Below are 12,655 nucleotides of genomic sequence, written 5' to 3' on the forward strand. Positions count from 1 at the left end.
TTAAATTAACAAAACCTTTTAATATTTATAAACATTAAAAGTTTAAAATATTTTTAATCTTTATCATTTTATTTTTTAAATATAAAAATTAATATTTAAAAGGTTAAAAACTTAAGGGAAAAAAAAAACAAACAAAAAAACTCATTGGATTGTTTTCCCAATAGATTGGTCTTGATCTTTTTTTTAAAAACATTTTCTGGTTTTTTATCAAATTATTTTTTTAAAAAAATCCAAATAAAAAATCATGAACTCTTGCCAAAGTAACTTTTGATAAATAAATTTTTTAGAAAATACAAGGAGTCCCTGTATTTGAAGTGTGCCCAGTTTTTATTTTCTTATAGTTTTATTTCATTATTCTCAATGCTTTTAATTTGACTCATTTATAATGTTAGTTTTCCTATTTTTTTAAAAATACACATCATGATTATGAACTGATGGAGGTAATTTTTCTAATGTGTACTTGAGTCGTGTGTGTGTGTGTGTGTGTAAGCTTTTTACCCTGACATTTTATTTTACGTGAAATTAATTTCTGGGATTGAGATCAGAACATGACTTTAGATTAAAAAAGTATTTATAAAAGTACTTATATATTGGGTTCTTACACTAATAGCAGATATAATTCCACCAGTTCATGGGCGAAAATTTTTAACAAGGGGGCCAAATTTTGTTGGTGATCCTAAGTATTATCCATGGAGAGTGACAAGAGATGCCACGTAACACGTATGTAGGTTGGTCCAGGTTCCAAGTGCGATGACCGCCACCTGCACACTTCCTCTCCAGCTTGGTGAATTTTTCATATCATTCAAAATTGGCTCTACATATTATGGGTCTTGCTCATCACCCTCTTTGGACTTTGTATAGTGCTCAAGCGAGGGGGGGTAACTTTGGCTAGTTGAATTTTTGACAAATAATGCTTAAATTAAATGATATAAAAGAATGAACAATATCACCAAATATACTGAGAGTAAGAGAAAAGTGCAAGAATATTTATCCTAATTCAATTCCGACCACTTAAATGTCCCTAAGCTTCACTAGAAAAATTGTTTACCAAATCCACCAAGATTAATTCAAGACCTTGATCTTCTCAATACCATCTTAGATAATAAGTCTAAATTACTCACCCTTACAAAAGGTAATGATTATCCCTACTTAAGCTTCCTAAGCTTAAATCTTCTGTTCTTAAGTATGAAAAATAGAGATAAATAAAAAAGTTCATAAAATGAACTAGTACTATGAATACTCTCTCAAATAGTTGATTTACAATCAATAAAGTGTAAAGATAATAATTGAGTAACAAAAGGTTGGTAAGCAATAAATAAGGTAGTTTGCGCAATTAACTCTAATGCGTTTGCCCTCTAATGCGTTTGCCTTCATAAGTAAGTTTATTTATAGTTAAAACATTGAAAGATCGATTAGACTCATTGAGTTAGTGGTTGGAGTGTTGAGTTTTTCTTTCCTCTAAGTTTCTCTGAAAATGAAGGCGTTACACAGTACTTTTCGATTGAGTTTCTCGCTTAATGGCTAAATCCATTTAATGCTTTGATGAAAAATAGGTGAAAAGAATGCCAGTAGAGCACATGCAATACAAATAATTGATAATACTTTATTATTTACAACATGTCTTATCTTATTTGGATCATTATTCATGCCTAAATGCATTCATATTATATCCATTATGCATATTTGCCTAAGTCTAAATGTTGCATGCAGTAAAGTATTTTGGTCATAAAATTAACTTTTCATAATTGTGAGGTTATGCATTGGAATTATATATTTTAATGGGCTAAGATAATTGATCAAATTATTTTTATTTATTCATCATAGGTTAGGTGTTACTTAAAAAACATAATTTTAAGGTTATCTTTTTAAGAAGTTTTCTCTTAGCTTTAGATTTTGATTCAAATGTGTGCATTTTTGCACTTGTGTCTTGACAGGCTTCTCTATTCACATTCCCTTGGTCATTTTATTACCTAGGTATAATTAATATTTTTTACATTAATTCAATTAAATAAATGTCACACTATAATTAATTGATTATTTGGTTAAATTGTGATATGAGTGAATTAATGTGAAATATGTGTACATGTTTCAAGGCAAATCAAAGAGGCTTTCAAGGGGCAAAAGTGGCAAGAAATGTACGCTCATGAGGGTGCAAGTTAAGCAAGTAAAAGTGCATTGCATTGGATGGGAAGATCACATAGGAATTATCACCATTTTCCTTTAGAATTAGCGTTAGTTTCAGCCAAGCCAATTCTAGTTGGAAGACTAGAACTACTTGAAGAGTTTCCTAACTTTCCTTCACTTTCCTTCATTTTCTCCTCTGCCAATTTTGTATCGCATCTCTTCTATTTAGATTTCTCTTAATTTTCTCATCTTCAAACATTTTTCTCTTTACCTCTCCACCAAATCACACAAGGCAAATCTCATCCTTCTCCTCTCACAATTATCGTCAAAAACCCTCCTAATTATTTAAGGATTGAAGGGTCAAATCAACCAATGAAGGAGTCATCATGTTTAGCCAAATGAGAAAGAACATAGAGAGCTTAACAATGGAAATGGAAGGCCAAAGTTCAAGGAAGATTCCTATGATGAAGATGAAGGAGGTGGGGTCTATATAGTCCACATTTGCTAAGAGCCTTCTAAACCTAGCTTCTTCTATTTTACTTCTTGTTGTAATGCTAGATCTAGGTTGCAACTTGATTGGCCTATGACTCTAATTTGAGTTCATCTTCTTTCCAATGAGAGATTGAGAATCGTTTGATTCTATTCTATTGCTTTGTTTAATGTTGGATTTCGGCCATAGCTTATTAATGCATAATCTTTTGTTAATTGGATATGATACATTAGATTCCTAGGGATCTCCATACTTGTTATAATGGAATCCACTTTTCATTGGCTTAGGTTTTACTTACATTTTGGTAGCTTAGTTCAGCCAACAATCACTACATTTGGATAAGTTGTAATACTTAGGTAACTTTCAACTTCATTTCAGCCATTCCTTGAAAAATATTTAGGTTGCACCCTCTGCTTTATTAGTGTTACACGAGTGCTATTTGCAAGGTAGGTGACTAGCCTTGCTAGTTGTAAAGAATAAAAACATGATGAAATCTCATCCAAGATGTGTTTAGAATGATCTAATACTGCTAAAAAAATATGAATTAATGAGAAAATTTAGCGAGATATTGTCTACTCTTCTTTGAAATGCCAAATTAGCAAGGAATATTAATTTCTTAGCTAGATTTAAAATTAGCGAGGGAATGTCAATCTCTTTTTAAAATAATACAATTAATGAAGAAATAACAAAAAACTATCAATCTTTTTTTAAAATAAGATAATTACGAGAAAAATAGTGATGGACTATTACTCCTCTCTTTAAAATTGGATAATTAGTAAGGATTATGTTCCTAACTATTACTAAAAAAATTGACTTTTAAAAATAATTTTTAATTAATTGTATATTTAATTATTTTCATTTAAAAATAAAAATAAAATTTAAAAATTAACTAAAATATTAATAAAATTATTAATATTTTCTATATTTTGAGTTCATTCTCCTTAGAAAAATAATATTTTTATTAGAAAAATATAATATAAAGAGTCATATAAATACAAATATAAATATCTTAATATATTAATAATAAAAATAAAATATAATATACATGTACATTTTTTAATATATTATTTGATATATTTATGTAGTTAAATAACATATATTTTAATTTTTTATATAATGATTGAAAGTACATTTCAATTCAACTGTAAAGAGGAGAACTTAAGGTTTAGAAAAGATAGGAAGTTAAGAGTTTAAATATTGACCTTGACATAAACATGATTAGTATTTGACATGACAATTAGCAGGTAATGTGGCACGAGGTAGAGGATGACATAGCATAAGTCTTCACACATGTGACCGGTGACGAGGCACCAATGACGTGACATTGGTAGCCATTTTTAAATATAGATATATATGTTTAGCAAAGGATTTAGCAAGAGATGTATTTCATAGCTAAATTTAAAAAGGCTGTTTTTTGCAATGAGATTAATGAGGGACAAAATTTATCACTAAATTTCATGTAACAAGAGATATGTGCTATATAGATAGGGATTCGTCCGTCACTAAATTGACTTTCTTTAGTAGCGTGAGATCAATGGTAAGATTTACACAACTCTTAGAAGCAAATAAAAAATATTAAATCAACTAGACGAAGCTTAATGAATGCCGAATGTGAAATAGAGCCTTGTAACTTGACATTAGTGGCGGTAGTAAAGGAATAGTACAGGAAGTGACATTGTAAAACATCTTGAAGACAGAGAGAATCGATACGGGTAGTGTGAGCTTTAAAAAAAATTCATATTACCCATAAAGACGAAAGAGAATCGCAAGCTTAGAACATAAGGAATCATATTACTATTGGTAGCGTCAATACAATGCTGACAGTGATAATTAGGAAAATTAAAAGTCAGATATTAAAGTTTAATTAGTAGCACGTTTATACCTCAAATTCTCTTTCTTTAAATAATTATATAGTTGTAAAAAAATTTCTCTAATTTTTTATCATAAAAACCAAGGTTTAACATATAGTATTATGCTCCACTTTTCTCCCCGCACTTCTATTTCCAAGCCTGGAAATATCAAAACAAATATTTCAACTGAGCGGTCAACCTGTCACCAACCAAACGGGGATTGGGTCTAACCTGAAACCTAGCCTCGCATCTCGTGGTCGGAATGAAAAAGAGATGGGCCTGATTTGAATCATCTGTACGAAATGACTCTCCCTTAAATTCTAAAAAAAAAAAAAAAATCCTTCACTCGAATACTTGCCAAGAGGTTTCCTAGGTTGATAAAACGTGTTGAGATCACTGTCAAGGTACATCTACACCTTGAATTTCTTCTCATCGACCAGTTTAGCGATGGAAACCTCAGAGGTTGAACAAAAAAAAAAAATCAATAAACAAATATTACACTGAAGAAAGATGAAAAAGAAAGGGGGGGGGGGGAGGGGAAGGGAGGGGAAGCGATACCTAAGGGGCAGGGCGGAGTATTTGATAGAGATGGAAAAAAAAAGAGAGTAAGGTTAGAAACCCATTTCTTTAACTCCCAATTTGAAGGGGTCAGTAATCAAATGATATCATATAAATAATAGTATTACAAAATTATCATAATCCTTTTCATCCCCTCTCATTCTTTCACCGTAAAATAAAAACAAAAAAATCTAATTAAAATCCATTTGTTTATAAGTATTCTCAAATAATTATTAAAAAAATTATTTATTCATTTAATAAAACTCCCAAACAATAAAATATTCTATTCCATTCTCCTTTGTCTCACCCCCACCCCATTCCATTTTATTAATAGCCCATTTCTCTCCATTCTATCATATACTCTCAAACATATATACCCTAAAACCTCTAGATGAGTTGTATCATTATTTGACATCAATGATAATATATACACACACATATCAATTTTTAATAATATTAAAAAAAATAATTTTAACGTGCATGAAATGATTGAAAATTTGCACGCAATATATATACATACATATATAAAATAAACACACTCACGCGCACACATGTATCGTTTTATGCATCCATATCATTGGCACGTTTGAAATCGGCACTACATATTCTTGGTTATCGTCGGCACTCATCAATCCTCTCCCTCGTGATCGGACCTATACTATTATTCTCCCCTCTTCCCTCCACACACTTGTTTTAAAGTCAGCCCTGAGAAATGTTAAAAAAAAAAAAATCAAATGGAATATTTCACATGAGAATAACGGGGTCAATCAAGCCCGGCCAGCATGTCAAAACTGAGCTGCGTATATTTGTGTGTGTGTGTGTGTGATGATTTTTTTTTTGGGAGGCAAAAGGTTAATCAGAAAAAAATCAACAGAAATTATTTGTTTAATATTTATCATTCAAGAACAAATTTGTATTAGTTTTACAATACTAAAAGAGGAATAAACCATTTATAACCTTAGGTTGCATGTAACAATCAATCTTTTTCTGATGAGCATAGATACCTTCTAACAAGACGACAAGTGAAGTACTGATTGTGCAAACTTCCATAAACTCTGAGAGGTACTTCATACATATAGCTGATATTACCCTTGCACCCTTGCACGGGCATGCAGTGTTAGCCAACAACCTTAGAAAAAAAGAATTCATTTCTAAGTAATTTATGACTTCACTTCTGTATGCGATATTTGTAATATATAGGTTGGGAGAGGTGGCTTTTTATGGATTCGGTTTCCGTGCACCGAGATGCTCAGCACCTAAACTGTGTGGTTTCACAGTTTTTTCTTTTCTTTTTTCTTTTTTCTTTAAACCATAAAATCATTATTATTATAACAAATAAATATTATAAAATATTATTATGATATTCAATAAATAAATTTAACCCGTTAAAATTTGACTTGAAAATCTTAAAAGATAATTAAAAAATTTGAAAAAAATGATTTGAACATATTAGAAGGGGGTTGGCTTTAATAGAATGGGTTAGTTTCCTTTAACATGGCAACTAATATTTGAATCTCTTTTAAAAAATGTGCTTACATTTAATTTGTGACTGTGCCTTCAATAAAATTGCCTCTAATAGATAGTATACACAAATCAATAAAATCAAGAAAAAATATTTTTTAATTACAGTTCTAAATGTTAAAATATAGTTTTGAACTGTTTAGGTAAAATTTTAGTGAGTTAAATTTATTTATTTATTTAATATAATAATAATGATTTTATAATGCTTATTTATCTTATTATAAGAATAATTTTGTGGTCCAGAAAGAAAGAGGGGGAGGGGGACCATAACTGTAAAACGACACAATTTGGGCGTCGAGCACCTCGGTGCTTATCCTACGCGCTCATCTTTAGCACGAGGACAGAAACCGAATCCTTTACTTCTAGAATTTTTTTTTTTTTTTTTGGTTGGGGGGGGGGTGTTTGTCAATAGGCTAACTAGTCAAGGTACAATGGCCTACACGTCATTGTGAGTTTAACAGTAATTGAACTAGTTAGGCAGTTATGAATAAATTGATATGTTTTAATTAATTAAAATATGTTTTAAAATAAAAAATAATAATGTCACTTGCTTTCATGGAAGATGTATATATTTATTTTATAATTTATAATTTTAGAATACTGATTAGACCAAACATGAGACTGTTAGTATGGTGATCTTTATTTTTTAAATCAATATCATTATTAATAAATATAAAATATAAACAAGTAATAGTATTAAAAAATGGGCCAACTTTTTTTTTCTTTTATTTTTTATGGAGCACATATATGCTTTTACTTTGTACTTACATATAAAATACCAAGACAATAGAAAACAGTAAAGGTTGAGGGAAAAACAAGAGGATCGAACTGAATCATGTAATCAAAATTAATCTCAACAACTGTGTTGTGTGTGTATGTAGCATATGTACGAATACAAGCTGAGCTTTTTAGTTATTTTTTATTTGATGAATTTGCACAAAGGAATTTTTAAGATTTTTTGATCTAACAGTATATAATATATCATCATTAAATTGTCACCCGGCCCCCACATCCATCATCTGCACAAAGAAGAAAGAAACTGGACCCTAAACAGGTATTAAAGAGAAAACTAATCATTTAGTCTTATAGTTTTAATCTAGTTATAGCTCAACCCATGAAGTTTTGACTCAATTCTATATCAGTCCTTAAACTTTATATTTTATAATTTAGTCTCTAAAGTTTTAACCTCTTAAATATTGATTCTTATATTTAAAAAATAAAATTATGAAGATTAAAAATATTTTAAAATTTTAATATTTATACTATTTATAAATCTTAAACGGGTTTGGTAATTTAAGATATTAGTAATAAATTTTATATTTTTTTAATCTTTATAATTTTGTTTTTTAAAATATAGGTATTAATATTTAAGAGGTTGAAATTTTAAAAACTAAATATAAAAAATAAAGTTCAAAAATTGAATTATAACTAAGTTAATACTTCAAAAAATGAGTTATAACGAGTTAAAATTTAAAGATTGAGTTATAATTGAGTCAAAATTATAAGGTTTAAATGGTTAATTTTCTAAAAAAAATGTCTTGATAGTTTTGTAAAGATTTTTCAAAACATACAAATAACAAAAACAGCATACGTCACTAATTAGTACTTCACCAGCAGCTCTCTTGTCAAGGACGAAAAATATACGTGTATATTTGGTGATTTTTGTAGCTTATATATGCGAATCAATATTCGCAACCCCAGTAGCACTCGTGGTTGCTTTCGGCAAAAAGAGATATCTCGTAAACTAAAATTAAAGAACACTGTGCGCATGTGGACACGCACAGAACGAAGAATCAAATGATGAGACAGGAGCAAAAGCAGATGCCAGAGGGCCAAATATATATATAGAGAGAAAGAGAGATCAGGGAAGGGCCAAAACAAGGCAAGCAAAAAGAGGACACTAGTTATTGCATGGTATTAGTGTCATATAGTGAGGATACATTAACTATTATACAACAACAATCATATCGATCCCGATGGCATCGCCACGAGATGGTGGTGGCGAAACTGCTCTCGTAGTTGGGAGGGTGATAGGGGATGTTCTAGATCCATTCACATCTTGTGTTTCCATGAGGATCGTGTTTGGTAACAGAGATATTAGTAATGGCTGTGAACTCAGGCCCTCCATGTCGTTAATCGCCCTAGAGTTTCTGTCGGGGGAAATGACCTCAGGACCTTCTACACTCTGGTATATATATATATATATTTATTTCATATTTACGTACTAATGTTGCTTACCAGCTAGCTGATAATCATCGTTAACTTTGCCCATATGATCTCAGATTATGGTGGATGCGGATGCACCTAGCCCCGTCAACCCCGTCCTGAGGGAGTACTTGCACTGGTCATTTATTTTCTGATCTCTAGCCTCCTCTCAGAATTTGAAAATGCAATCTGCCACTACCTAATGCTCTAGTAAATGATGGATGTGCAATGAGTATTCACTGACTTATTTATTAATTAAATATTCATTATTGAATTGACGAGTGCAGGATGGTGACAGACATTCCTGCTACCACAGATGCAAGCTTTGGTAAATATACTGATCCATTCTTTTTTCACTCCTTTTCACCTTATTATTGTAAGGAACATATATGTGTGTGTCTTATGCGTTACAAATTAAAGATTCAATTTAACCAATATTTCTTAGAATTTTCACCACTTTGTGCGTGTAAGATGATGAGCCGTGGCTTTTTCTTAGAATTTTCACTACTTTGTGCGTGTAAGATGATGAGCCGTGGCGTGTTATAGATCATTCAACTCAAGCTGAGTGATGTACAGGATATATACATGTATATAATTGCAGGGAAGGAGGCAGTGTTTTACGAGAGTCCACAACCGTCGGCGGGAATTCACCGATTTGCACTGGTGCTGTTCCGGCAACTGGGAAGGGAAACAGTGTTTGCACCTGAATGGCGCCACAACTTCAACACCCGAGAATTCGCTGAGACGTATAATCTTGGATCTCCTGTTGCTGCTGTTTACTTCAATTGTCAGCGAGAACGTGGTTGCGGCGGAAGGAGGAGGGAATAGCATTTCTATTATTAATTAATTAACTCCTAAACGAGTACTCAAACTAATGAATAATGAGCTGCACGCTCAATTTCTCTCTCTCTCTCTCTACTTGTTTCTGTGGTCCGATTTCAAGCATTGTATTGGATAAATATTAGTATATAAGGAAGTATGTATGGCTTATATCAATAATAATGCACCATAGAGTTCGATGGTTCATTCAATTCAAGTACCATATATAAATAGATAATTATATTAACTTGATCTTATCATTTCTGGCTCAGTATATGTATACGTTGTTTCTTTGCTTTTTTCACTAACTTGAATCAGGCTTCCTCGGGAAGGATATATACAGTTTATGCCAAACTCGGAAAATATATCATCAAGTTGCTCATTTTCTATAGATAAAATGTTCACTTTTTTTTCATCTAATTATATGAGTGTAACGTAATGACTATCTTACTTCATCTCTTAAACATGTTGTGAGGAGTATGATTTTTCACTCATGTAAAGGAGAACATTCCATAACCAACAGTTTGTCTTTCTGTGAGAGATCCTACAGTGAGAGAGGATTAGTCATAGCTATTAGCGGTGGATCTCTTGTACAAACAAAAATGTTCACTTTTCTCTCTTATGCTTCTCGAACAGCTTTTGCTGACCTTCCTCGAGATATTCCCTGCAGTATCCGACCATTGGCTACGAGCTATCTGCGTCAAAATGAAAAATACCACTCTAATATCATAAGACGGCTATATATATATTGGAAAACTAAGCCGCTTGAGCTCTGATTTCATTAATTTATGAATTTATACAAAATGACTTTTGACCAAACTGAATCGGCAAAAACTAAATCTAACTGATCGAAACTTGTAACTGGCTAATTTCACTGTAACAGAAATACGAAAAAAAATTTGAAATATTTGTCCTTTTTCTAACATATCTGAACCTAAAACTCCAAACTTTTTTGCTGGTCCGTTAAGTTATCGAATTAGTGCGTACTGGTGGTTAATTTAACGATAAGGGATGTTATTATTAACAAGTAATGATCTTCTAAGTTTAAACTGATCTTCCTCTCACAGTATGTACCAAAGGTAAGAAGAACGCTGAAACAGCCAGTAAATTAACCACCAGTACGAGAACTGATCGAAACTTGTAACTGGCTAATTTCACTGTAACAGAAATACGAAAAAAAATTTGAAATATTTGTCCTTTTTCTAACATATCTGAACCTAAAACTCCAAACTTTTTTTGCTGGTCCGTTAAGTTATCGAATTAGTGCGTACTGGTGGTTAATTTAACGATAAGGGATGTTATTATTAACAAGTAATGATCTTCTAAGTTTAAACTGATCTTCCTCTCACATGTATGTACCAAAAGGTAAGAAGAACGCTGAAACAGCCAGTTCTAATTAGAACATATATATATATATATATATGTGTGTGTGTGTGTGTGTGTGTGTGTGTGTGTGTATATACATACATATATATATATATATATATCTCTTTAGCTATATTATTGTTTCCTGAAATAATTAATTCCTTAACATCAAACACGTCGAAGTAGTCCGTGTCGTCATAAAAATAATCAACTCATTGCTCATCAAAAAGTGAAATTTGATTTTGAAATTGAAACCAATATATATATATATATATATAGAAAGACAGAAAGTTATACCAGCAAAAATTAATCCAACACATTCTAGTCGATAAGTCCTAATTAAATTATATTCAATCAATCAGCACTTTTGCAACCCCAGAAAATAATGTTTACTCCTCCTATCCTATATATTAATTACTTTTCAGGAGTATAATCTGATTCACTTTATAAATTACTAGTAAATGTGAATGTCTTGTGTTAAATAAAATTTTTTAATTCAAATTAAAATTTTTAAATTATCTTTAAAAAGTCAAAAAAACAGAAAAAATATATTTTTTTATTTTTTACTTAAAAATTATATTTAAAATTTTAGTTATTTTATTTTTATATTTTGTTAGATTGATATTAATAAAAATAATTTATAAATAAAATCAGACAAAGTATGTTGTAGTGCTTCCGGGAGCAAGAAGATGTAACCTTTTGCATGATCCATAAATTCCTGAACTATCAGAAACTGATGACGTAAGTCTATTGACCTTTAAACCATCTATCTAGCTAGAAGGGTTGATAGAAGAACAGTACACGCAGGTCTTAAAAAAAGAATTACCTTTAAGTTTCAATCATGAGTAAACATTGTAGACTGAAGTCTCACATGTAAATATTAAATTTTGACTTGGTTTTACTTATTTGAGACTTGATGAGAAATCTCCTTTATTAAAATCACACACACACACACACACACACACACACACACCACACACAGACACAGAGAGAAGGACATGGAGATGCCAAAAAATTTTTTAGGATAAGATAAGACGCACTACAGTGGGCCCAAAAATGGCTTGCCACAAAATTTGAGATTCATTTCCAGGTCATATGCCCCGCTTCATGTCATTTATGCGCTATGACCGTCTCTCTCGTTTAATTATATTCAACGCATTCAGTGTAAGAAAAAGCTTGGAAGAGACGTTATTCGAGAAGACGATAGATTCTCTGGTGTTTCATTAATCAGGTTTATGTTTTTTTAAGACTAACCCAATGCAATTGTCAATTGGTTAACTTATGGTCTTAACGATATATATGCTTGCGTAGTAATGCGCCAGAAGATGAAAATACTGTTAAACGATTGGACCATTTTGGCTTTTGCTCAGTTTTTTTTTTCGTCCACCTTGTAAGTCAGCCCAACTTTGCATGGAATATATAATAAATAGTGGACGGGACGTCGTTCAAATTCTAGTTATAGTAGTGGATCTCCAGTATCTAGCCAAAGCAAAAGCTTAGCAAGCCGAAGAATCGTTCTTTTATCAGTTTCACATATAAATTGTCATGAAGAAGTGATTCCTAGTAAGCGGGCCTTCACATTCAATTCGATCCTTTTTTTAAGTTTCATCTTCTCACAAGTGGGATCAAGCTAGCTAGAGAGGATTCTCTGATGTTCCCCTTGCATGACGCATATAAAAAATTATTCATAGCAGTAAAGTAATAGAGTTCACTCAGATGATGA

General features: G+C 31.3%; 1 pseudogene; it reads left to right on the forward strand.

The window, feature by feature from the left end:
- The first annotated feature begins 8,433 nt into the window (after positions 1 to 8,433).
- LOC129319207 (protein FLOWERING LOCUS T-like) lies at positions 8,434 to 9,686 on the forward strand (annotated as a pseudogene).
- The last annotated feature ends 2,969 nt before the right edge of the window (positions 9,687 to 12,655 follow it).

This window comes from Prosopis cineraria, unplaced genomic scaffold (assembly GCF_029017545.1).
Source record: "Prosopis cineraria cultivar Desert tree isolate PC_DT_omini unplaced genomic scaffold, ASM2901754v1 PC1, whole genome shotgun sequence".
Lineage (NCBI taxonomy): Eukaryota > Viridiplantae > Streptophyta > Magnoliopsida > Fabales > Fabaceae > Prosopis > Prosopis cineraria.